A 27,312-nucleotide genomic window follows, 5' to 3' on the forward strand; every position below is an offset into this window, starting at 1 on the left:
TTACATTGCAAATACTATGAAAATTCATCTGTTTTTGAAACTGTTTAAAAGAAATAAAAGATAATTTAGTGATCTTGTATTTTTTCAAATACTGATTGAATTGCAGAAAAAGATTTTATTATAATGTTATCTCTAAATCAATATTTGCCTGAAACAAAAGGAACGCTTACCAAATATTCAATAATCAAAGACAAAAAATGACAATATGATTCATGCCACAAAAAATAAGAGTGTCAATTTATGTTTCCTCACTGAAATGACACTGCATATAAATGAATTAAATTTGACATTCCAAAGAAAGTAAAATTTTATTTGTGATCTAGCACTATAATAGGGGAATTTATGTTGAAATAAAAACCTTTCATTGCACAACTCAATAATAATGATTTTGCAAATTTTCCAATGTGAATAAATATATTGAAGATATTAATTGTAATCAACAGAACTGCTATAAAAATTGCTGCCAAAACTAAAAGAAAAAGTTAACAATGCTTTATTGATTGTGAAAAATTTGAAGATGCTTTTCTTTTTTTTTTTTTTTTTAAATATTTATTTAGTTAGTTTTGGGCGGAGACAACATCTTTGTATGTGGTGCTGAGGATCGAACCCGGGCCGCACGCATGCCAGGTGAGCGCGCTACCGCTTGAGCCACATCCCCAGCCCCTGAAGATGCTTTTCAATTTATGTAATACCACTGTAATTTGTTGACAAAAGTACCAAGTTAATACAGAATTAGTGAATTCACTTAAGTTGGATACAGTTTTGAAATTATGTTAAATGAGTTCTTCTAAAAAGATAAAGCAATTTTGTCAAAATGGATGCAAAATGCAAACATTAGAAGGAAATTATTTTTTTGGTACTTGCTTCAGTTATTGGAAAATTTTTAGGTATATCTATAGTTATTTGGGTTAGGTGAATCTACATCTTTAACTGTGAATTTTATGAAATCTAAATATAAACCAAGCATTTCTAATGAAAATTTAGCATTCATATTGAGATATACTATAAATATAAACCACATGCCAGATTTTAAAGACTTTGTAGGAAAACAAAATTAATATCCTGTAAAATAATGTTTGTATTGATTAGGAATTGAAATAATAATTTAGATATTTGGGGCTAAATAAAATATATATTTAATTTCACTAATCACCTATTTATGGTAATATAAATAAATGATGCTTTTCAATAAATGCATAAGTGACATAGAGATTAGACAAATCTTCCATGAAGAATTCCAAATGATCTATGCCCCCACTCCCAATGTCAAGGAGGTAGAGCACAACTCCCTAACCCTTGAGTTTTCCTTCTAAGGAAAACACCATGAAATGATGGGGCAGTAACTTCATGGTGGAAAGAGCTGGGAAACACTCCCTCAGCTAGATAACCAAGGTTAACATCATCTAAATATCATCTAAATCAGATGGGCTGAGTCCTAAGGTACAGTTCATCCTGAGGCAGATAAGTCTCTAGCTATGAAACTGTGAAGTCACACATTTTATGTGTTTCCAAAATACAAGGGTGGAACAGGAATAAGGTAGACAGTCCTACTATGAAAGGAAGAAACCAAAAAGAAGAAAGGGAAAACAGGTCCCAAATAAGTTTGAAACTCAGCCAGGCAGACAACATTGACTCTCAAGTCTTAGAAACAATCTGTTTGGAACTGGAAATATATATAACTCATAAAAGAGCTTGCCCAGCTTGTTCACGGTCCTGGGTCCAATGTCTAACACTGCAAAATTATTTGAAAAATAAAAATCATTGACTCACTGTCTCAACTTCCAGATAGATACACTGGGGTGGGGGTTGGGCCCCCAGCAGCCCTATCCCACAGTCAAAACCACAGCTCTCACTGGATATAGCTTTCACGGGCTGGAATCATACCTTGTAACTCTACTGGTCTGGGTTCTCAGGACTGACTTCATACTGGGCCTCTACAAGGCATTGCCCTAACAAGAGTTCTTTGCAATGGGCAACCCCCTAATGTGGCCCTCTGCCTGGATCATGTCTCGAAAGTTGTAGACACCTACATCCTTTAAAATCTATTTGGAAGTAGCCATGCTTGGAGGTAGCCATGAGGTACCCATTACTCATGCCCTCTGCATGCCTGTGGCACCATGTGTTCCTGCCAAGTTTTACTGCTCTGTGTCCACTGAAGAGTGGCTACAATGGCTGCACTATACCTGGGCCCATTGAAACCACACTTGGAGTGGCCAATGAACACTGAGACAAAAAGAGTCCCAGAGCCTTGAGGTGGTGTCAGGAAGCTCTGACAAGTCTGCAGAAACTCTAGGCCCCTCCTTTGAAAGCATTCTGGCCCTTGAACCCTAGACCTCTAGTGGGAGGGGCAGCACCTATGCTCTGCAGAATACCTTCAGGGTTCTTCTTCTTTGTCTTACAAGTACCACCTGACCAATCCGTGCTAATCTCCTTTGCCAACAGATTGGCCACTCCCTTTGTGTTCCTCCTGCTTTCTCTTTCTCTTAATATGGACAGTCTGAGAATTTTCCAAATCTTTAAATTCTGCTTTTCTGTTTAAAACTTTCATCTTTAAATCATTTCTTTCTTACATTTTACTATAAATCTTCAAGACAAGTCAAGCTGCATCTTCAACTCTTTGCTGAGAAGTTTCTTCATTCAAATAGCTTATTTCATTGCTTAGAAGCTCTACTTTCAACAAAACACAAGAACATAAACCACAGTGCAACCAAATTCTTAGCCACTTCATAACAAGGCTTACCTCTCCCCAGTTTCCAAGAACTCGTTCTTTGTTTCCATTTGAGTTCTCATCTACCACCCATATTTCCACCAACATTCTGTTAACAGCCACTTAGATATTCTCTAAGTAGCTTGAAGCTATTCCTATATCTTTCCTCTTCTTTTGAGTCCTCACCTGAATTAAGCTTTAGTGTGTTCTGTTCAAAGTAATGTAGTCTTTTTTTTTTCCTAGTATGCAGCTCATAATTCTTTCAGACTCTGACCACTACCCAGTTCCAAAGCCACATTGTAGGTATTTGTTAACAGCAGCACTCCCTTCCTGATGCCAATTTCTGTCTTAGTTTATTTGGGGTGTTATAACAAAACACCATTAAGTTGTGTAGCTTATAAATAATATAAATTTATTTCTTATCTTTCTAGAAGGTAAAAAGTCCAAGATCAAGGTGCCATCAAATTTGATGTCTATTGAGGAACTGTTTTCTGGTTCATAGATGGTAGCTTCTACTGTGTTGTCACATCATGAAAGGGACTAGCTAGTTCTTTGTAGTATGGTTTATGAGGCCCCTAGTCTAATCATGAGGGCAGAGTTCTTATGACCCAATCATTTCTCAAAACCCTATCTGCTAATACCATGTCCCTGGGAATTAGGATTTTAACATAAGAAGGCAGAGTTGGGGGCACAAGCACCCATTCTATATCAAGGACCTTCTTCAAAATACCTAATATTCACAAACTATCAAGGTCATATAAACAAGGAACATTGAGAAACTAAAAAAGACATATATGTTGAATGGTATTCTGGAAAAGGGACATTAGGCAAAAAAAAAAAAAAAGAAAATACAAATTAATTATGGATATTAGTTTATAATGATATCAGCATTAATTTATTAGTCATTATTGGTTTATTAGTTAATATTGGTTTATCCATCATGACAAATATACCATACTTCCATAAGATGTTAACACTTAAGGAATTGAGTGGGAGGTATATGGGAAATATCTGTTGTTTTTTTTTTTTTTTTTTGCAACTTTTCTATATATCTAAAACCATTATAAAATAAAAAGGTTATTGCAAAAAATTAAATTTCATCTGCTTTCTTTTTAATGTGGCTATTACTAAAAATCTTCCAATTACACATTTGTTTCACATTATAATTCCATTTTCCAGCATTGCTTTGAACAGTGGAGTTGCTATGGTACAAATGGCAGTCAATCTGTTGTCTGAGAACCTCTGGTTTTCAGCGTGTCTTTACCATTGGCCACACATATCACACACCCTCCTAGCCCCAGGTCTTCATATGTAGGAAGAAAAAGAGTTGTTACAAGGACTCGTATGAGTGGTTTAGTTGAAGGAAACAAGCACAATTCCTGGCTTGTAATAAACACTTATTGACCAGTTCTATGTATTGTACTCCTGCTCTTGCAAAAGAAGGCAAATAATTGCAATGCAATACCAGAAACCCTGCAGTATCACTGGAAACAGAATGACTCTTAGTTTGAGAGGACACCACCTGATGTGGATCTTTAAAGATGGAGTGGGCAGTTTTACCCAGGCTCACAAAAAGTATTTATTCCCACATGGTTATGTCCCATGGCAATGTTAAATATGTACTATAGATATATTTTCCTCACATTTGGTCATGACTCTCTACTGGTCACCACACTAGTTTTTCTTTTAAAAAAATGGCACTCTAAAATTTCTACATTGTATAATTGATTTCTATATCATATACATAAATCATCTTTGCTTGGAACTTAAATGAGTATAATGTTAATGTATTGGAATAAAAAGGCTTAGTCATCTACACTACACAATCTAATCACCCAGCACTTATATTTGTTCAAATTTAGCTCATACTACTGAGAAATATGGCCCTGGTTTTCTTCCCAGCAGAAGATGGACAATTAATTTCCTTTCCAGCAGAATGCTTCAGCAACTACAATCTCTTCTGAAGTACTTGCCTGAACGTCATCCATCTTTCTTTGTTCTACTCACTCATTCAGTCAGTCCACAAATATTGTTTGAGTGCCACCACACCATGTCGTGTCCTTCTGCATGTGTGTGCCTGCTTTGTTCATATGTGTTTATCATGCTTTCCAGGAATGGTGCAAATCACTTAAAAACCCAATTTGTCCTTCCTCTCTCTTCTGTAATGATCTCATCAGTGGGCACTCCTTCTCACTCATTCCACCATCATTACCCGCATTATGCCGCGAGGGCTTTTCTAGCTAGAAGAAGGAGAATGGCATATTTTTGATTGAGTTACAAAGAAGCAAAGGAGTGCAGTCAAGATCACCTGATGTTTTTCTGAATAGGAAGTTTCAGACCCCTCACACTCCCTCTGATTCTACACTACAACTTCTGCCCTTGCATTTCTCTTGCCATGAAATCCCATTTTTAGTCATTATAATTCAGCTTAATCACAATCCTCCTTTATTTGCTAAACCAAAAAATTTCTCCTAAATATCATCCAAGCTGAATTAACCAACCTTGGAAAGAGAGGCACAGATCTCATTTCTCACAGGAAATGAGGCTTGTGGGGGGGTTTCAGTGTTTCCCCCTCCCAACACTTACCATAGCACAAAACCTTGCCATGGTTTTATATGAGTGCAAGTGAGAGCCAATGAGCAAGTTCAAGGTGCTGATGAACAAACTTGAACTAGTAGTTGATTTGACTTTGACACAATCCAGATCTCAGGCACCGAAAGCTATTTAACTTAATTACTCTCCCAGTAAAGAGCAAAATGGGGAAACTGAGTGCTATAATCAGCGCCAGTCTTCTTGACTGATCTGATTGTTAAAGCTGCAAAGGCAATCAGTTGCAATGGCTGGGAGGGAGTGTCGCTTGATTTCCTTCCTACTACATAGTTATTATTCTGAGGAATGCATTTAATTATAGAGAGAACTGGGTTATTTGCTTTTTAGTAGCTGCCTCTTTTTTGGTTATTCCTACCAGCACCTTTCCTTTTCTGAAAAACAAAGGCATGTTTACAACCCCTCCACATCCTTTGGCTTCCATTTCAGAGCTCTCTCCCACACCAAAGGAAAGCAAGGTAGTGTGATGCAAATGGGCCCACAGTAGGCCACTTTTGCCAACCAGGGACCTATTTTCAACTGCATGCAAACTAGAACTCTCCAAAGACCTGTGAACTGTAAATAACTTGGGCTGTGAAAGAGGTCAGCTTGGTTTAATTTAGAGCTTCACAGAGCTTTTCTATAGAAATTCAAACGCTGGTGAAAAACCCCTCTGGGGCCTATAAAAAAAAAATTCCAGGGCCAGCACCTCTATTTACTCTTTAGACTCCTGCCTGTCTGGTGGAGGTCTGCTCTTAAAAGCTAATCAGTTCCTCCACCGTTGTCGCTGGGGCTCCCAGTGGCAAGTCGGCCTCCTCAACACAACCCCTGAATAGAGCTGCCCTAGCACACCACCGACTGGGGGACTGGGGACCATGGTAGAGGAAGCATTTGCTGGAAAGGCAGCAGTGGAGGTTAATGCTGAAGAGTCTGGGGAACAGCGTGGTGGCTGAGCTGATCTTGTCAGTCTTCCAACACAACCCACTCCCACACTAGGGACTCAGAGTGCTGCCCTATTCACACGGCTGGAGTCACCCAAGGAATTCCTTTTCCTAGAAAATATACCCTCAATTTCACAGTGTTCAAAATAAACACAAAACGAATACTGGCCCTCTTTGCTGTCAGCCTGTTGCTCTCTGTCCCTTCTCCAAGAAATCACTGACAGGGAAACCCAGAAATCCCAAAGAATCACAAGAGAAATTGTTTCTAATGAAGAGATTTTGAGACCAGAAAGGTTCTTAGGCTGCTTTGTATCCTGATAAATTCTCTGTAGACACACTGGCCTCTGTCAAACTGTGGAAAGAGAGGATTTAAAGTTCTGAACTCTGACTTCTGCCATGCCCAGAAAGTAAATGACTTAAATTGTGGCCAAAAAATTTAAAAAAAAATTTTAAAAAATCAGAGTTAGCTCTTAAGAGGAACTTTCTTGCCACAAAGAAAGTAAGGTATAGAATATGAAATAAGATGTTAACATATCTTGCTCTGAGGATATTTAAGATACAGCAGAGATTTTTTTTTTCCTGAAGTTATAAGAACAGTTCTGCTTTGAACCAGATGATTCCCCAAAAGTGGCAAATTTCGCTAGATTTATTGGTAAAGACAGCTGCCTACTCTGGCAAGGAGAATGAGAAATATCCCAGCATACACCATAAAGCAAGTTAATACCCCATTATGATCACAACCTAGAACTGCTCCCCTATGAAAGAAAGTTAAACTCTTTGGTGCAGATGGTTTAATTCTGCAATATTCCTTTATCGATTTATACTACAAGGAGGTACCCTGACAGGTTTCTGAGGATCAGTGCTGATTCAGCAGATAAGGGCAATCGGTCCTTTAGAGCTCCAAAGCAGCATAATCTTCTTGATGGGCAAGTCTACAGTGCTGGCTTCCATCATGGACAACTGAGCTAGGTGGTGGGATATCAGAAACCCTTAGGAGCATGTCTTCCTTTAGACATCTGCTCTCCGCAACCTTCGTACCACAACAGCAGCATCTGAGTTTTTAAATTTTTATCTCTGAATCAGTCTTCAAGACACTATGTCTATAGTTATGAAAACATATTACTGAAGAAGGAAATGCTTAATCTTTTAATGCTGTACCTATCCAGTTAGTACCTATCCATATTTTGCCAAGGAGAGGAATACCTACCCCCAAAAGTTATTTAAGACGACCTGGTAGAAATCAGAGCCCCAGGAGCAATAAACAGAGAAGGGGTGTATACATAGGGTGTGTGTGTGTTCGTGTGTATAAGAGAGAGAAAGAGGAAGGAATGAAGGAATGAAGAGGAAAGAAGGAAGGGAGGCAGGGAGGGGGGAGTGGGAAAAGAAAGAAAGGGAATGCTCAGGAGCAGGAAGGCAGAGAAAACACTAGTTCCAGGGAGCCACTCTGAATACAACCAATCCCATGTTGTGCTTTTACCTGGAGAAGTCTCACACTGATTGTACCCATTCTTCCATTATTTGTTTTGACTTTTGCACTACAAAATGTGGATGTAGAAACTGAGGTACACAAAGGTAAAACTGGACTGGCAATAAGAAGAGTTGGAGCATTTTAGGGAGCCCAGCAGATTAGGGAGATAGACTCAAAGGTTTCTCTAAGAAGGGTCACAGAATCTGTCACCAGTGTGACTGATGAAGAAAGGGAACTCTGAAAAGCAGCTGTTGTGCTGCTATGCTATGCAGAGCCTGCACATATGTTGCCTGAGCCTCCCACACAAAAATGAGTATTCTCATAAGAATGCACACATATGCATGTGTATATTTACAGTGAGGCATTAAGGAAGGACAGCCATATGTGTTATCAGTTGTCTCTCTCTCTTTTTTTTTTTTTTTTTAGAAATAAGAACAAAAGAATATAGACAGTTCAAAAAGTTGAGAACTAAATTTTTTCTAGAAATATCTAACCTCAGCCTGCATTTTTTTTTTTTTTTTTACGATTACTTTCTCCTGGTAAATTTGACTTCTTTCTGTTGGTTTCATAGCCTCTGTATGCTGGCAGTGCCAACATTTGGGCATCATTTGCTTTGGTCTCACTGTGTTGGCACCCCACCATCCATACAAGAGTTGAAGCCAAAACTGGGAAAACAGAGATGTTGTGGCCTGGTTCATTTGCCTTGCAGACCCTTGGGTATTGTGAGCCACAATATGGGCTTATAGATCCTGACCGCCCTAAGCAGGTGAGTCATTCTAACTTAGCAATTAGCTGCATGCCTGCATTACGTGACTCCCTAGGGGACACAAATGATTGGGAGCCAGATCCCCAGGCCTGCATTTCATCCATGAGACTGCCTTGGCTCTCCAGCCTAACCTCATTCATAGCTTGATATAAACCAGGTTCTTTCCTAAATGTCATTTATTGTGAAATGAGCATCCCAGTCCCAATTCTTTACTTTCAATCTAAATAGTTTGATATCCTGTGATCCTTTCCACTGACCTTGCCCTTCCCCACTCCCACCAACTTGTGCTGTTTCACCTTTCATTATTTTTAACCCATTAAGTTAAAGCCCTGCTGGTCTCCAAGGAAGTTCCTCTATGCTTTAAGAACCTTCTCCCTTTACACTGACCTGACCTTGCAGAATCCTTAACCATACCAAATAATACTCAACTTTGTGCATCTGTGTTTTACTCTGCAAGCAAACAGAGAATAAACTGGAGCAGGAAGGTAAATCCAGATTATTTGGAAATATAAAGGAAACGGGGAGGTAGAATTAAGAGAGGCAGCATTAGATGTAACAGAGTAGAGGTAACAGAAGAAGAATGAAATGAAAGAAAGTAGGAATGAAATGGGAGAAAAATTAGCTAAACTAGCTAAGAGATTAGATCAAGAAAGGGATTAGACTTTGAAAGGGAAAAGGAAAATGGACCAAACCTTGACTTAAACAATAAATCACTTAGATATTTATTGGACTAGGAAGCCACCATTTACTCAAGAGAAGAAGAAGAAGAAGAAGAGGAGGAGGAGGAGGAGGAGGAGGAGGAGGAGGAGGAGGAGGAGAAGAAAAGGAGGGAGAGAGAAAGGGAAAGAGAGAGGAAATAAAAAGTCTTAGCAGAGAAAAGCTTGAGACAAAATTTTCAAAATGACGAGAAAAAAGGAAAATTAGAAGATCTGAAGGCGATGAATGAGAAAATCCACAATGGGAAAATGTTTGGCTAAATTTCAGAGAAGCAACAGTCATGCAAACTCCCATGGAGTACAGCCTCTCTGCAACAAACCCTTTGCAGTTCATCCATCACTCATTAAAAGTGCCCCAAATGAGCCTTAAGGGAGATAGATGACCTTTTATATTTTTTCATGAATAATGTTAGTGATGGTGTCCTTCATCTTCATGGAACTGCTCAGGGCCTAAAATAATTCCCAGCCCTTTATCCCCTTAACACAGAATGAAGTGCAAGTCCTTATGGCAGGAGTACTGGGAATGCGAAGCATCCTTTACTATTTAATTTTACCCAAACACATAGTCCTTATGAGCCAATGTCTACTGTTTAATCTCTTCAGTGAGTCAGCATGTTGCTAAATTCTTATTTTAATCCTTAGCACAGCTGTGGCATAGACATAAAAATACAGCTCCTTAATGGTAACCTATAGAAGCACAGTCTATTCTCTTACTGAGAAATAACTCAGGATGTTAAAAATTTTTCTCTGGACAGTATCAGAGGACCATCTGATAGAATGAAACATCAGTCACTTATCAAGACTCTAGGAACTCGATAATGAATAAATGGAATTTGAAACGTGATGAAAGGGCATAATTTAGATGATTATGAAGCTCTGGGCTATATAGTGCTATACAGATACTAAATATTAATACTGTAATGGAATTTAAAGTTAATTTCAAGTTCAAATCTCCTGGAATTGGCTTAGGCTATATTCAGTATTCCTTGTCTTATTAATTTTTACTGAAGTTACTTTCTCTTCTTAATCTAGGCAAGAGAAAAAAAAGAGTTAGAAAAGGTTTTGGTTGTAGTTAGTACTTTTTAAAATCAAGTGGGAAAAGAGAAAATCTGGAATTTGAAACCTCAAATACTGTTATAATTATTCTTTGTCATTTTTTAAATATCTTCCTTCTACATTATTTGAGTGCTTATCTTAGTTTATCAACATAAGAACATTTGCCCTTCTGAGTTGCCCTGGCTGAGAACATTCTATCTACAAAGAAAGTAGATTTTTATGTAAAAGTTTCAGAAACCAGGAATAGTTAACCAACTTTTATTACCTCATTGCCCAATTTGCCAATAATCTCTCTGTGTTTACCTAGAAAAAAAAAATAAAGAAACTCAATGAAAAGAAATAAGAAATAAAAGGAAAAGAATGGAAGAAATAGAGGAAGAAAAAGAAGGATGAAGGGAGAAAAGAAAATTTAGTTCCTAGGACTTCCGTGAAGCTTAAATATGATCCATGCATCCTTTCTATTCATGGAGTTGACTTCAAAGTAGTTTGAGTTCAAAATAACTGAAGTGTGTACACAGTGGGTTTTTAAGAACATGGAAGGAGCAGTGCAGCTGTCCTTGTCTAAAAGACAATTATCCACATCTTTCACCCATCACAGGCCTGTTGGGAAACATTTTTCTATCATGAGAGTAAATGAGGAGGTGTGAAGGAACCGAACAGAGCAGAGCAGAAATAGTAGGAAAGGAAGAGCACATTGGTGTTAGCTATAAAGAGTCTAATTCAGAAAGACCCAAACAGCTGTCTCCATTCTTCACATAGATACCCCAGGGTTTAAGTTCCACCAAGAAGTTCTTCTGCCTCTTAAACATTTCTCAGACTTTTTTTTTTATTATTCTGGGGTTTGAACCAAGGGGGTGCTCTATCACTAAACTACCTCTCTAACTCTTTTTATTTTTTATTCTGAAACGGGGCCTCACTAAGTTGTCTAGCCTGGCCTTGAACTTTCAATTCTCCTGCCTCCACCTCCCAAGTAGCTGGGAGTATAGGTGTGTACACAGGTTAGTTAAAGACTTCCTCATGTGCCTCTCCCTTTTTAAAAACAAATTTTTATATGTAATTGACATATAAAACACGTACATATTTAAGTGTACAATTTGATAAGTTTAACATATGTACACATTGTGAAATTATCATTATGATTAAGATAATGAACCTGACATCACCTTTTAAAATCACTCCTCCTCAAAGTCATTTGCATTTCTATAATAATATTGTCAGTCTCATTTTTTTGGCTATTCTAGATCCTTTGCATTTCCACATGAATTTTAAATCACGGTATCAATTTCTACAGAGTTTGGTTAGCATTGCCTTGAATCAATAGATCACTCTGAGGAGATAGACATATTAACAATATTGATTCTTTTATCTCATGAACATGGTATATCTCTTTGTTTATATACATCTTTAATTTTTCTCAGGAATAGTTGGCAGTTTCTTGGATACAGGTCTTGTACATCTTTCTTCAGACTTAACCCTGTTTCATGTTTTGATGTTATTGCAAATGGTATTTTTCCTTTCAATTTTTGGATAGCCACTGATATTATATAAAAATAAAATTGATTTGGCAATCTCACTGAGATTATTTGCTTCAGTATATTCCCTGAGATTGGATTGCCATGTCTGAGTAGAAAGACAGTTTCTTTCTTCCTTCCTTCCTTCCTTCCTTCCTTCCTTCCTTCCTTCCTTCCTTCCTTCCTTCCTTCCTTTCTTTCTTTCTTTCTTTCACATTTAGATTCCTTTTTCTTTTCCTGACCATGAGTGCACTGACAATATGAGGTATAACTGGTGAAACTGGGCATTAGTTATCTCAAAGTCACATCATTCAGTCTTTCACCATTATGTATGATGTCAGCTGTAGATTTTTTCATAGATGCCTTTTATCAGGTGCAGAAATTTCACTTCTTTAGTTCTCTGAGAATATTTTTCAAGAAGAGATGATGAATTTAGTCAGCTAGATTTTTCAGCATTTTTCAAAATTATCACATGATTTTTTTGTTTGGGGGCATACAGGAGATTTAACCCAGGGGCAATCTACTACAGAATGGCATCTCCAGTTCTTTTTATTTATATTTTGAAATTGGGTCTTATTAAATTGTCAAGGCTGACTTTGGGTTTGAGATCCTCCTCTCTCAGCTCCTGCGCCAGGAGTCACTGAAACTAAAGCCATGTGCCATCACACCCACATAATGGTCATGATTTTTTATTTTCAGTTTTGCAGCATGATACATTACATTGATTTTTAAATGTTGAACCAATCTTGCATTCCCAGAATAAACCCTCCTAATCATAATGTATCATGCTTTTATAAATTGTACTTGATTTTTAAAATTATTATTCAGACAGGGTCTCAAATTGCTTAGGACCTTGCTAAGTTGCTTTCAACCCTCCTTCTTCAGCCTTTCCAGACTCTATCTCAAAATAATAAATGAAAGTGATGGGGACATAGCTCAGTGGTAAAGTATCCCAGGGTTCAATCATCAGAATCAAAAGGAAAAAGAAAAATATGTTGCCCAGGCATCATGCTGCATTTCTGTGATCCCAGTGGCTCGGGAGGCTGAGGAAGGAGGATTATGAGTTCCAACTCAGCCTCAGCAACTTAGTGAGGCCCTAAGCAACTCAAAGAGACCCTGTCTCCAAATAAAATATAAAAAGGGCTAGGGCCAGGCACAGAGGTGTACACCTGTAATCCCAGAGGCTTGGGAGGCTAAGGCAGGAGGATCGAGAATTCAAAGCCAACCTCAGCAAAGGCAAGGCACTAAGCAACTCAGTGAGACCCTGTCTCTAAATAAAATACAAAATGGGGCTGGGGATGTGACTTAGTGGTTGAGTGACCCTAAGTTCAATCCCCAGTACAAAAAAAAAAAAAAGAAAAGAAAAGAAAGAAAAAGAAAAGTGGGACTAGGGATATTGCTCAATGGTTATAACCCCTGGGTTCAATTCCCAGTATAAATAAATAAATAAATAGATATATAGATAGAATGTTGTTTAGAATTTCTGCATCTATTTAATTGGGAGGGGGGAGTATATGGTGCTGGGGACAGAAACCATGACCTCATGCATGCTAAGCCCATACTCTACTACTTTACCACATTCTTAGCCCTGCATCTTTGTTTATGAGGGATGGGGTTTGTACTTACCTTTATTTGAGTTTAGTATCAGGGTAATGCTAGTCTGAGTGTATTAGAGTCTTATGAGGAGAAAATTTGAAAAAAAAAAGAGATTAATATCAAGATTAAAACATGAGACTGGAGAAATAAGAGATTTACTAATAAGAAGTAAAAGAGAAGCCTAAAAAGAATAGAAATCACAGATATTAAGATCAACCATAACCCCTAGTGCTGAAATCAAGCACTCAAAGGAAATTCACAACTACATGGAAGCTAAAACCCAGATTGTTGGGGGAGAACATGGTTGAGGCTCACCAATGGTAGAGAAGTCAAGGTGGTATCCACCAACAGAAGCTGCTAGAAATCTGCCCCAGGAAGTCAGGGAAGCTGCTCAAAGGCAGATGTCCCACTCCAATCCACTGTAAAATTGCTAGGGCAATGAAGCATTTAAAGAAGCTGCTGGCCCCTGAGTTCTACTGACCATAATGCACTGCAGACGGCAGGCCAGAGAGATGCTGGCCACCTCAGCATCTTGCTGCAGGAGCACCTGCATGGCAGAAGGTAGACACCAGAGTAGCGATGAACCTTGCAGGAGCCAGGTGCTTTAAGATGTTTCACAGCTGACTAAGGCTCTGTGTATTTTTTCCATCTTCTTTTTTCTCTGTTTCATTTTTAGTATTGTTACTCATTGACCACTCTTTTCATTAGTAACATTCACCTTCCATTGCTCTCGTTCAGTACATATTTGACCTCACACATTCCAGTTTTTATTTCTGGAAATTCAATATGGATCCTTTAAAAGTATATTTTCCATGCCCTGACTTAACTTTTGAACATAGAGAATACGGTTGTAATAACTGCTTTAATGTCCTTGTCTATTAAGTCTATCATCTGTGTCAGGTCTGAGTCAGATTTGATTGATTTTTCTCTTCATTACCGGTTGTATTTTCCTACTTCTTTGCTTGCATGGGGACTTTTTATTGGATACTATAAATTTTTAATTCACTTTTTTCCCCCCAGTGTTAGAAAACATTTGTATGCCCATAAATATCCTTGAGCTTTGTTCTTAGGACACAGCTGAGACACTTGGGAACAATTTCACCCTTTTAGGTTTTACTTTTAAGCCTTATTGGGCAGGACCCGACAGATCAGTGTTTATTAAATCTAGGACAATTTTTGTTCCACTGCTAAGACAAAATCTTTCTAAATGCTCAACCTTGTAGCTCCATGAATGATGGGATTCTCTGGGCTGCTGGCAATGGGAACTATAGGCTCTGAGAGTTCCAGAGATTGTTCCTTCTAGTCCCTTGAGAAGCTTCATCCCTGCCATGTGCTGATCAGCAGTTGAAGATTTGAGTTGGAGCTTCAGTTGATGTCTGGAGCTTAGTGGGCAGTGCGCTCCTCCTCAGAACTCTGACCTGGGAATTCTACCTGCTTTGACTTCCCTGGGCTTCTGGCTATCTTCCCAAATTACAGATACTGATATAGGGGTTCCATCTGTGTTCCCCTTCCCTGTGCTATGTCCTGTAAACTCTGTTGACAGTGGTGACATCAAGCAATTACAAGGCTTCTCGTGGATTTCCTGACTCAGATGGATCACTGTTCCTCCTTGTTTGATGTTTAGTAAACTGTTGACTCATCTATTTTGTCTAGTTTTTTAGTTGTTTCATAAAGGACTGTAAATCTCAGTCCCTCTTTGTTCATCTTGATCAGAAGCATGTTTCCATTTTCTTTTTCTTGAAATTACAAATATCTGTACTGTGTACCCAAAGCCTCTGTGTTATTCAGCTTTTCATTGCTATGATCAAAATGTCCGACAAGGACAACTTAGATGAGGAAAGGTTTATTTTAGCTCATGGTTTCAGTGGTTCAGTCCATGGTCAACTGGACCCCAGGAGGAACATCATGGTGAAAGGGCATGGTGGAGGAAAACTGTTCTAGTTATGACACCCAGGAAAGAGCCCAGGGACGGATATGGTCCCCAAAGCCATGTCCCTAGTGACCTTCTTCCTCCAGCCACCCCCAACCTGCATACAGTTACCACCTAGTAGCCCGTTCAAATGATTAATCCACCAAATGGATCAATCCACTGATGATGTTATAGTTTCTCATGATCCAATCCTTTCACCTTTTATCACAAGAATATAGAGTTGAAGCTCCTAACCTTGGTTCTTGTGTCCCAATGAAAGAAAATTTAAAATCAGACACAAAAAGTCAAACAAGAGAATTTTATTATGAGTGAAAGTAAAATAAGGCTCAAGCAGAAAGCACTCTCAAAAAAGAGAGTGAGTCATCTCCCAGCAGACAATGACAAAGGAAACAATGCTATTTCCAAATGTATTGCTGTCTGATGTTTACCAGGAGAACCGAGTTTCACCTTTTTGCAGTCTTTGCCAAACAGGTATTCAACTGCTCCTTCACATCAGGTGAAGGAGTTTTTGCCCCTAGTTGGTTCTCTCTGGAACTGTCATAGTAGGCATCCTATTTGGTGAGGATGTCATCTACAAGTCAATTCTATGTTAATGTGGGTGCTGGGGTCAGTGAATGGGCAGACTTCATCTTAGTGTGCCTTCGCCATTAATGAAATTTCCCTCCTGAAATACAATGAGAAACCCATGACCATAAATCCCAACTTTACATTGACCTCAGCAGACCCTCCCAGGAGTTAACACATTGATCTTTCTTTCTTGACACATCTCTTAATTGGTTCCCTTTGTTTCCATGTGTTTATTCTCGGGGTAAGTATACCTGTTGTTGTTCTATGGGTTACTTGATTGTTCACTAAAGGGAATTCAAAGAAAACCCATGACCCTGATATGTTATTGGTTCACATTTCACTGCTCATTACTAGCTCCTACCTAACACCCTGTAAACTGTTGCACTGAACAACACATGAACTTCTAGGGGGACATTCCAGAACCAAGTCATAATAACCTCCATTCAAAAACACTAAACAAGTCAGATTAAAGCATTCTTGAGAACAAGAGTCCATAGAAATGAAACCTAGAATCGTGTTCACTGATAGGTGGGACTGTGTATTCCTGAAAGATAAACACAAGGGTTAAAGGAGATACTGAGGTAGGAGGTGAAATAGTGGTTGTCCCAGAAACCCCTTGTGCATTTCAGATTTTCTTTCACTTTGTGTTCCATTCTATGAACAAAAAACTGGCAACGAGTTGTTTCACTACTGTGCTGCTGGCTTCTTACTTCCTGTCCAAGGACCACGGCACGGGGTACTGCCAGGAGTCCGTGAGCAAGGCATACATGGGTATAATTACATATTACATAGAAGTGGTTATGTAGATAAGCTTCCCTTTTTCTTTCCTGTGGAAGCTACTCCTAAAGGACCTTACATAAAACTTCTCAGGAGATCCCTCAGGATTTCACACCAATTGCCTTTAACAATAGCCAATTTAGGAACACATTCTTTTGGGCTAACAGAGTACTGAGGATTAAAGCCAGTGTCTTGCATGGGCTAAGCAGGCACTATACCACTGAGTCACACCCCCAGCCCTAGCAATATATTTTTATAGCGACTTTCTCTCCTTTTCTGTTTTATTCCCCGTGGTAGACTGATGTCAATTTTGCATTTCCTTCCTTTTGAATTGTGTACCCACACCCATTCTGCTTCTCATGGAAGGCAGACTGCACTTTCCCATACTTTGATTTTTTTTAACTTGGCCATGTGACTCTGATTGGTCAATGGGAAACTGGTAGACGTGACACAAGCAAAATTTTGAAGCACGGCCTCCTGCGCTTCAGCCAGCCCCATGAGAAGAAATACACACATTTAACTGCTGCCCTTTCAACCACCATCCAAGAATAAGCTTATGAAGAAGAATTACCTCAACTGGTCCAACAGACCCAAGAATGTATTAAGAAAACATAAATGATGGTTGCTGCATGCCACTGAAGATTTGTTGATATTTATACAACATTTATAGCAGCTCAAGTCACAATAGCTAAGCTATGACCAACCTAGGTACCCTTCAATGATGAATGGATAAAGAAAATGTAATACATAACCACAATGGAATAATACTCAGCCATAAAGAAGAATGAAATTATGGCATTTGACAATAAATAGATGCAACTAGAGATTACCACACTAAGTAAAATAAGCCAATCCCCCAAAACCAAAGGCTGAATGTTCTCTCTGATATGCAGATGTTAACATACAATAAGGGGGCAGGGAGAGAAGAATAGAAGTTCATTGGATTAGAAAAAGGGGAATGAAGGGAAGAGAGGAAGAATGGGGATAGGAAGGACAGTAGAATTAATCAGATATAACTTTTCTATGTTCATATATGAATATGCAACCTGTGTAACTCTACATCCTGTACATAAAAATAGATCCTAATTGGAATAAGTTATACTCCATGTATATATAATATGTCAAAATACACTCTGTCATATATACTAAAAAGAACAAATAATTTTTTTAAAATTTATTTTTTAGTTATACACAATACCTTTATTTTGTTTATTTATTTTTATGTGGTACTGAGGATCGAACCCTAGGTGAACGCTTTACTGCTTAGCCACAACCCCAGCCCCAACAAATAATTAAAAAAAAAAAAACTGGATGATATGAAAAGAGTTCATGTAGGATGCTACTAGAACAAAACTCAAAATATATATGGCATTTAAGATGAGGTGGAAGGAGGCAAAGATGTTCCTGTGGGACTCCTGTCTGGAGATAATGAGGCAAAGGCAACTTTGGTGATCTTGACCAGGTCAAGGCAGGTAGGCCCTCAGATACTAAGGGATAAATTTGTGGGATAACCCAACGGACAAGTAACTTAAAGCATTCAAATTGCTCATTATAAATGAACAAATAGGAGTAGAAACTATCGAGATTATTGTCGTTTCACTTGTTGGAAGTCTCTGCCAGCATTATGGCTGGCCACTAGGGACATAATGTGCAGAATGAGGAATCTGAGGGAACGGACTGTATGGAAAGCCTCTTGGGGAGCACAAGATCCTCTTGCCTTACCTCTTATTGCAGTCACTGGTATAGCAACTAGCTCTGCTCTGGCTTCCATAAGGTTGGTGTGTGAACAACTTGACAGCACCTTTGCTGGGCCTATGCTATACACTTCTGCTCTGCCTCGTAGCTTTCCTGGTGTGTCATGTAAATCCATGGTGGCTACTCATTGGGCTCTCATGTTATCCCAGAAGTGCAAGGGAGTTAATACCCCAGGCATCCACCCTGGCCCAGCTGAGGAGGGCATCCTACTCCAATGATCCCCCAATTCTGATAAAGGCTAAATATCCTTATATTATATTTTCCCCTTTCATTGCTTCATTCCCCCGTTCCTCAGTCTTATTCCCAAGAGTATATTCTAAGTTAATTATCCACACATAGTCTTCATCTGAGGCTCTGCTTTGGAGGGAATTCAGATTAAGACTGTCTCACAAATTACCTGAGAATAGTAACATTAGTGACCAGAGTGTAAAAGCCTCTAAAAATGTAGCATGAAAATTCATTCATGGGCTGGGATTGTGGCTCAGAGGCAGAGTGCTTGTCTCACACGTATGGGGCACTGGGTTCAATCCTCATCACCACATAAAAATAAACATGTTGTGTCCACCAAAAACTAAAAAAATAAGTATTAAAACAATTTTTAAAAAATAAATAAATTAATAAAGTAAAGGTATTGTGTCCACCTACAACTAAATATATATATATATATTTTTTTTTTTAAAAAAAAAAACAAAAGAAAATCCATTCATTCATGAAGTCATTCAACAAATATTAATTCAGAGACGACTGTGTCACTGGCACAGTAGTAAACAGATGGTTTTTGTCAAATTTACATTCAAATAAAAGATGACAGACACATATAACACACAGATATTAAAAACCAAGTGGTGATAAGTGCTAAGAAGAAAAATAAAACAAAATTGGAAGAGAAAGAGAGCAATGAGGTTTTCTGTTGTTTTTGCTATGTATTTGGTACTAGGAGGTTGAACCAGGGACACTCTACCACTAAGCTACATTCTTGGCCTTTCTATTTATTTATTTATTTATTTGCTATTTGTTTGTTTTCAAATTTTGAGATAGACTCTCACTAAGTTTCTCAGGCTGGCCTCCAAGTTGTAATCCTCCTGCCTTAGCCTTCCAGGACTCTGAGATTATGGGCATGTACCGCTGAACCTGGCTGAGAGATGGGTTTTTTAAATTGTGGTCAAGGAAATTCTTTTTGTCGAAGGACATATTTGAGCAGAAAATTGAACGAAGTGAAAAAAGTCGTCATGGCTAAATACAGGTGAAAAATATTGGAGGAAAAAAGATTATATGTGGAAAGGCTCTGAGGTAGAGGCATTGTATACCACGATCAGGGACAGGAGGAAAGCCAATAAAGCTGATTGGAAAAGACAAAGTGAAACAGAGATAAAAAGTGAACAATGAGGAAATTGGTATGGGGCTATAGTGCACTAAACCTTGCAGACTATCATAAGGTAGGAGTCTCAGTGTATGGGAGAGCTGTTTAGAAAAATCATTCTGGCTGTCATGTGCAGGAGGAAGCAATGCAGAGTCCATGAAATAATGTGTATCAGAGGACGTGGATGGAGATGTGGTTGGTGGCAGAGATGTAAGAGGTAGTTAAACTCTAAAAACATTTCAAAGATGGGACAGTTTGAATTTCCTAGTGGATCGAATATTGGATATAAGGGGAAAAAAGTAGTTATGAAACCTCTGATTCTTGCAGGAACTTGAGAAATGGAGTTGTCTTTAATAAAATGGCAATTTCATTCCACAAACCTAGGTGGTTAGGGAATATATGGCATGATCCTCCATCTGTGCACAAGGTCTCCTCTGGTCTGTTTCTGCCTTTCAGCGCTTTCCTTGCCCCTCTTATTCACAGGATTAGTTTTGGAGCTAGAGGACTTGCTGGAGCCCTTTCATCGAGACAACCCACACATAGCCACTTACACCTCATTCTTCAAAAGGTGGCCTGGGTAGGCCCTGTCCTTGATCTCCAAACTTTCCACTGGTTGACAAATCTTCCATCTTCCCTTCCCCTACTCCATAACTCTAGCAAGGGGCATGGCTTACCACTTTTCACTACATAATCATCACCACATTAATGCATATTCACAAGGATTCCATGATTCCTACTCTTACACCAAAGACATTTTAATAAAAATTATTATTTTTTAGTTACAGGTGGACACAATATCTTTATTTTATTTTTATGTGGTGCTGAGGATCAAACCCAGTGCCTCATTCATGCTAGGCTCTACCTCTGAGCCACAACCCCAGCCCCAGTAAACATGATTTTTAAATAATACCAGCACAATAAAAAAAAAAAAGTTTCACAAAATTGTCACCTCACTTTTTTGCAAAGGAGGAGGAGGAGGAGGAGAAAGAAAGAAAGAGAAAAGAAAAATATTTGCATAAAATCTGTGACAATTATGCAGTGAGGTATGGTAAGCTCCATTCTGAGACCTACTATGACTGTACTTTTCTCCTTTCCTTTCTGATTTACTTCTTTCCCCTTCCCCATCCCTATGACAGCCTCAAGAATAGCTAATCTGTAGGCAAGCTAGCCTGCCTCTTTCTTTATTCTTCCAAATCTATTTTTTATGGTATAAACTTTATGCACTGAGTATTTCAATTTTTTTGAAACATGTTCTTGCACCTCAAAAACTGTATCATCTTTTCCCTTAGGCAATAAGTGCCAGTGGCTACATTGGGGGAGGGGGACTCAAGGGAGAAGTCAACTCAGAATCAAAGCTTCTTGGAATTTGATGGGGAAAATTCAGCCTTTCAAAATATTATGAATAGCAATCATGTTTATATACTTCCATGAGGGTGGGCATTGTCTCATCAAGTCATCTTTTTCTTTGCTTTAACTATAAAAAAATTGAAAAAAAATATAGTGATATGATTGAGAAATCATCAAATAAAAAAATAGTTCATGGATTTTAAAAACATATGTATGTATTGTTATTTTAATATTCAAGTAGAGTCAACTCTAAATCAAAAGCTCATAACACCATATGGAAAATTAAAGAAGGAAAAGCATAGTGTTGACCCCATCAGTAGCATTTGACACGATTGATTATTTTCTTTTCTGGTATCCAGAATAGCAAACTCTTCTCTTTCTTGCTCCCTTACTGCTTCTCCTTCTTTGCTGATTTCTCTGCTCTTCCAGGTCTCTTGGAAGTGCCTGCAGGCTCAGTCCTTGATGATCTTTATCACTATTCCCTAAGACTTTGAATAACCCCTGTGATTTTAAATGTGATTCTTGTGTTCTCTAAGCCAGGCCTTTCTCCTGGACTTGAGACCTCATATACACACCTGCCAGTCAACATCCCCACTTTGATATCTAACAGACATCTCAAACCTGGTATATCCAAAACTGAATTTCTGGTATCCATCTCACCACCAATCTTATTACACTTGCAACCTTTCTCAACCCAGCTAATAGCAATTTCATCCTTCCAGCTCCTTGTGATTTAGGTCTTCTCTCTTTTTCTCACATTTGTCATCCAATTCATCAGAATTTTTTAGCAGCTTTGCCTTCAAACTATATTAAATCTCTTCTTATTTCCTTCTTTTACCCTGATAAATTATCATATCCCACAATTATTAATGTTAATTATTATTATTATTTTATGGTACTGGGGGATTGAACCCAAAGGTTATTTTATATTCAAGGTGTTCTCCCACTGAGTGACATCCCTGTTCTTTATTATTATTATTATTATTATTATTATTATCAATTTTGAGACAGATTCTAAGTTACTGAGCTGGCTTCAAACTTGTGGTCCTCCTGTCTCAGCTTCCAAAGTCACTGCTATTACAGGGGTGCACCACCATACCTGACTTTCGTCTGTATTATTAAAGTAGCCTTCTGTTTGATTTCCTAACTCCATTCTTAGACATTCGATTCTTAGGCTGCAACCAATGTGATCCTTCTGAAACATAATTCAAACTTCTAGTTTCAGATCTGTCACATAAAGAGTTTGAAAGTCGACCCTTCCATGTTCACAAGAAAAAAAAATGAACAAATTAAAAATCAACAAAACTTCTTAGATCTACCACAAGAAAGTTGGAGTCACAGATGGCAAACTACTGCTCCTAAAACTAGAGAGACAGACAGGTAGACACAGAGGATCACAGTTTACTGGGGGCAGAATCTCAGGAGAAGAATTTTACAGTTGAAGCCACTGTGATAAGAGCATTTTAAACTACCCAGTGATGAATTGCTAGAGGCTTCTTATGGACAAGCTTGGGAGGTAAAAATCTTGAGTTGGGGTAGGGAAGGCAATGGGCATGATCTCAATGGTAGAACCCCTTCCCAGCATGTATAAGTACCCTGGATTCAATGTTCAGCACCAAAAGAATGAACACACACACACACACACACACACACACACACACACACACAGTCCAAGGGAGACTAATCTTAGGTTTATTCCACATTTTCTCCAGAATTTTACCAATATAGGTGCTTTCAGCATGGGAGAGGACAAAGTAACAATTTTTCAACAGATTTACAGTTCTCTCTTCATTACAAGGCCTTCCCTCAAGGCAAACTACTTTATCAGAACCTAACTGGCCTGGAGGAAGGAAAATACTCAATTCTGCTCATAAAAGGCCTCAAAATTAGAGGACTACAACTGCTTTCCCTTTGTGACACGTTACCACCTCATCAATGGGGCTCCTGAATCATGACAGGAGATTGCCGTAGAAAGAACTTCCAAGGTTCCAAAGAATTCCAAACTTAACATTCTATTTAAGTCATCTTTAGGAAACCCAAAGGAAACAGAGAACAGAAAAACAAGGACACGAGGGGAAATTTTACCCTCTGACACCACCACTACAACAAACAATAAACACAGCCCACACCTAGCCAGATTAAGTCTAACTTGAAAAAAAAAAAAAAAATTTTTTTTTTTTTTGAAAGGCATGCTGAAAGGAAAACCAAACAAAAGTGTTTGAAAAGTCTGAGAAAGCATTGGAACAAAACACAGATGTGGTAGAGATGGTGGAATCATTGGACTAGGAATTCACAAATAGTACATTAAGGGCTCTAATGGAAAAAGTGCGCAACAAGCAAGAAGGGATGGGTACTGTAAGCAGAGAGATGGAAACTCTAAGAAGGAATCAAGAGGAAATGCTTGAAGCCAAAAAAGCTGGAATGGAAATGAAGAATGGCTTTGATGGGCTCCTCAGTAGACGGGACATGGCTGAGGAACAGTAAATCAGATCATGCCTGAAATCAAGCAATAATTCTTCTTCTCACTAATAACAGTAGAAGTGGCCTGAAGTCCTGCTAATCTTCCCCAACCCACACCTGACATCTGCACCTCATTGCCTGATGTCTTCCTCTTCCCCTATCATTCCAGCCACACTGGCCTTCCTGCTGCTCCTCAACTGTACGGGGCATGCTCTAACCTTAGATCCGTTTGCCACTCTCTGAAATAACACATTCTCCTGATGTCAGCACATTCACATAACCATGTTTGGAAAATTATAAATTATAATTGATACTTTTATATTTTTGCAATACATCTTCCATCCATTGTTAATCTTAATTATGAACCACTATGAATAAACATTATTATTATTCAAGTTATTTTATATAGTGTTTTACATTGTGAATATGAATCACAGCATGATTCAGTATATCACATGATTGACAAATAAATTTCCCCACACACATGGAATACAATTACTTAAGCTGCACTTGAAAATGCATATTTTAAGATATCATTTTTTATTTTTTGTTTTTTTTTTCCCCTTTAAAAAAAAAATCCAAAATTGCTAAGAGCCATAGCCAAGTAGTAATGATGCATGGCATTTTTGGTTGAAAGGTGACACCAGCAAGCCATTGAGATGATGTGATTATGTTAAGATCTGCATTCAAATGGATATTAGACCCCTGCTGTCCACCTCAGCCTGCTAGGGACTCCTGGAGAGTTCCCATTGGTTGGGGAAGTGCAGTAGGAGGGAATTCAGGAGGAGGGGTTTCCTGTTGTGGGAACGCAGCATGTGTGGGTCGGCATATTTCCCAGGAGTATACAGGGCATTGGCGGGAGTTTAAAAATAAAGTTTGTTCCTGTTTGAGTGGCTCGTGATTTTGTGCCCAGCCAGACTGCGGCACAAAATGGCTTTAGAAAGTATTCGAAGGATGGAATAAATAGAGATAGGACAGTAATAAAATTATTTCCATTTGCACTTACTCTACTTGAATACCCAAAATGACTTACTCATGCTTTCGCTTGGGCCTTGTTGTTTTTCTTCACCAAATACAAATCCCCTGCTAGAATATGAGCTCCACTGGAAGATGGATTTTTTTTTTACATTTTTTTCTTTGATGTATCCCAAGAACCTAAAACAATACATGGCACATATTAGAGGTTCCATATATGTATTCAAATGAAAGTAAAATGTGGAGAAGACCAAGGTAGGAAGTTGACACCAATGGCATGGCCTGGTTAGACAAAGAGATGGTGAATTCTAAGGAAACAAGTTCTTCCCTTTGCATAATCCCTTTTCAGGTGTTTAGTGCAACAAGCATTTGATAAGCCAGATAAAAATGGAATGTGTCCACTGAAGTAGTAGTCAAGGTCCCACAAAGCAAAGAAAGGAAGGTCAAAAATGGGTGAGGAAAAGAATGAGCACAGGAAGAAAAGGAAAAAGAAAAGAAATTTGGAAGGCAGGGTCTTCTTTGGAAACATGAGCCTAAGCATTGCCTCCAAAATAATCATCTTATTACAGGCATTCATAACCAGAAGGTCTGAGGAATATAACCAGGACCAGAAATTTGGCCTCATGGAAATAGTGGAGGGAGAAGGTGGTTGGTGTGTTATACATCATCAATACAACTAGTATGTTCTAAAATAATCTGTTTATATAATATAAATCTAAAATAATAAATGCTATCTCATTTATCCATCATTTACAGATTGTTGGGTGAAAAATTCGTATTTGCCCCCCTAACGTTTAATTACACGAGTCAGTGGTGGAAATCTATCTGCCTCTGGTGTTAAGCTGAACTTGAGTGTTGTTCATACTGTCTAAGGTTTAGTGTTCCTGAAAAAAAGATCAACATAGAAGTAGTTCTAATCACACAGCACAAACAAAACCCTAAAGCAATTTCTTGTAACTCAAAATGGATGTTGTATGTTGTCAATGTCCATAACGCACTTTCATTTAATATTTTCCCTTCCAAATTCAGGCCAGAAATTATATATAAATCAACTCCATTGTACAGTTGAGATCTTACAGAGCTGGAAGGAAAGGAATGACGTCAAGAGCAACACTTAAGTAAAATAATTGCACTCTTGACTTTTAGTATATAGAAGTTGGTCCTCGGGTTAGAAATAACATTACCATTTATAGGACAAAGGATTCTTTTTCTTAATGGGGTGTAAGATAGAAATGATAGCCGGGCAGAACAATCTGTGTGCTGGGCATTAGAAGAGCTCTGTTCTAATTTTCCATCTACCACTCACAGAATGTCATTAGAGAGGGCTCTCTGAATGTGCTTCATCTCCCTCCTTTGTAAGATAAAGATGATTACACTAGCTTTGTATATTTCATGTGCTTTAGAACCAACTGAGATATTATATATAACTATGTTTGGGAAACTATTAATCACAATTGATATTTCTATGTTTTGCAATACATTTTTCCATCCATTATTACATTTAATTGTAAACAACTAGGAATGAACATAGTATTATTCAAGTTATTATTTTACATAATCTTTTACATTATGAACACAAGTCACAGTATGATTCAATATATCACATATGATTGGCAAATAAATCTTCCCATACATGGAATATAATTATTTAAACTGCATTTAAAGAAAACCATATTTTAAGTCATCTTTTTTTTTTCTCTCCAAGAAGACATCCAAAATGGCCTTAGAAAACACTCCAAGGAAGGAATAAATGGAGGTAGGACAGTAATAAAATTGTTTCAGATTTGCACTTCATAGAACTATAATGTCATATAGTGAAATCATAAGTAGTGAATATATTTTCTCTAGCTATCTGCACTGCTATAAAGGCACAGAGAAATATATCTTTATCTTGTTTGATAGCACTTGGTAAATATTGTTCACTTAACAGACGCTATAAATTACTCACTGCCACATAGCAAAAAGAAAGTCAGCTTTTACAACTATGAAGTAATCAAAAGGCTATATTTAAAAACTTGGAGACCATAGTCATAAAATGTGATTTAACTGAGGATTTTATGGTATGCTTATGAACAAGTAAATCAGATTCTTCAGTGTTTACCTCTGATAACTTCTGGTTTAACAACCCATCACCCAGGAATGAACTGCTATAATTAACCCCTAATTCACAGATTCTATAAGCAGTGCACAGATAATAAAATTGATAATGGCCTCCTCATATTTTGGCATCACTGTGGGGCACTTTTGAACTTTCCTCCCTTGATCAAATATCAGATTTAAGATTGAAGTGGGGAGGGGTGGTAAAAGGAGGCCAACAGATGAAATATTGTGAATTATTTTTTAAAAAACAATCTTGTTTATACTAAAAAAAATGTTCTTTCAAAAAATTGTCAAAAACTATTCATGGAACTGAAACATAAGTAATCTTACTCTACATAGGTTCTACTATTAAATAAAAATAAACAAATTTTCTAAGATATTATAAATATTATAAAGTAGGTATTGGCAAACATTTTTCATGAATAACCAGATAGTATGACTGCTCTGCTAAGCATAAAGGCAGCCATGAGCAACACGAAACTGAACTCCACTGCGTTTCAGTAAAACTGCATGCCTGGGTTCTGAATTTTAAATGTCATAAACTCTTCATGTACAACGGAATGTTCTTATTTTGCATTTGTTCAATTCATGTGAGAAATTATCTCAGAGATGGTTTGGTCAAATGGCAACTATATGCTCAACTTCACAAAAAGCTAACAGTTTTCAGAGTAGCTGTGCCATTTTGCATTCTAGT

Source organism: Ictidomys tridecemlineatus, chromosome 1, assembly GCF_052094955.1.
Source record: "Ictidomys tridecemlineatus isolate mIctTri1 chromosome 1, mIctTri1.hap1, whole genome shotgun sequence".
In the NCBI taxonomy this organism is placed as follows: domain Eukaryota; kingdom Metazoa; phylum Chordata; class Mammalia; order Rodentia; family Sciuridae; genus Ictidomys; species Ictidomys tridecemlineatus.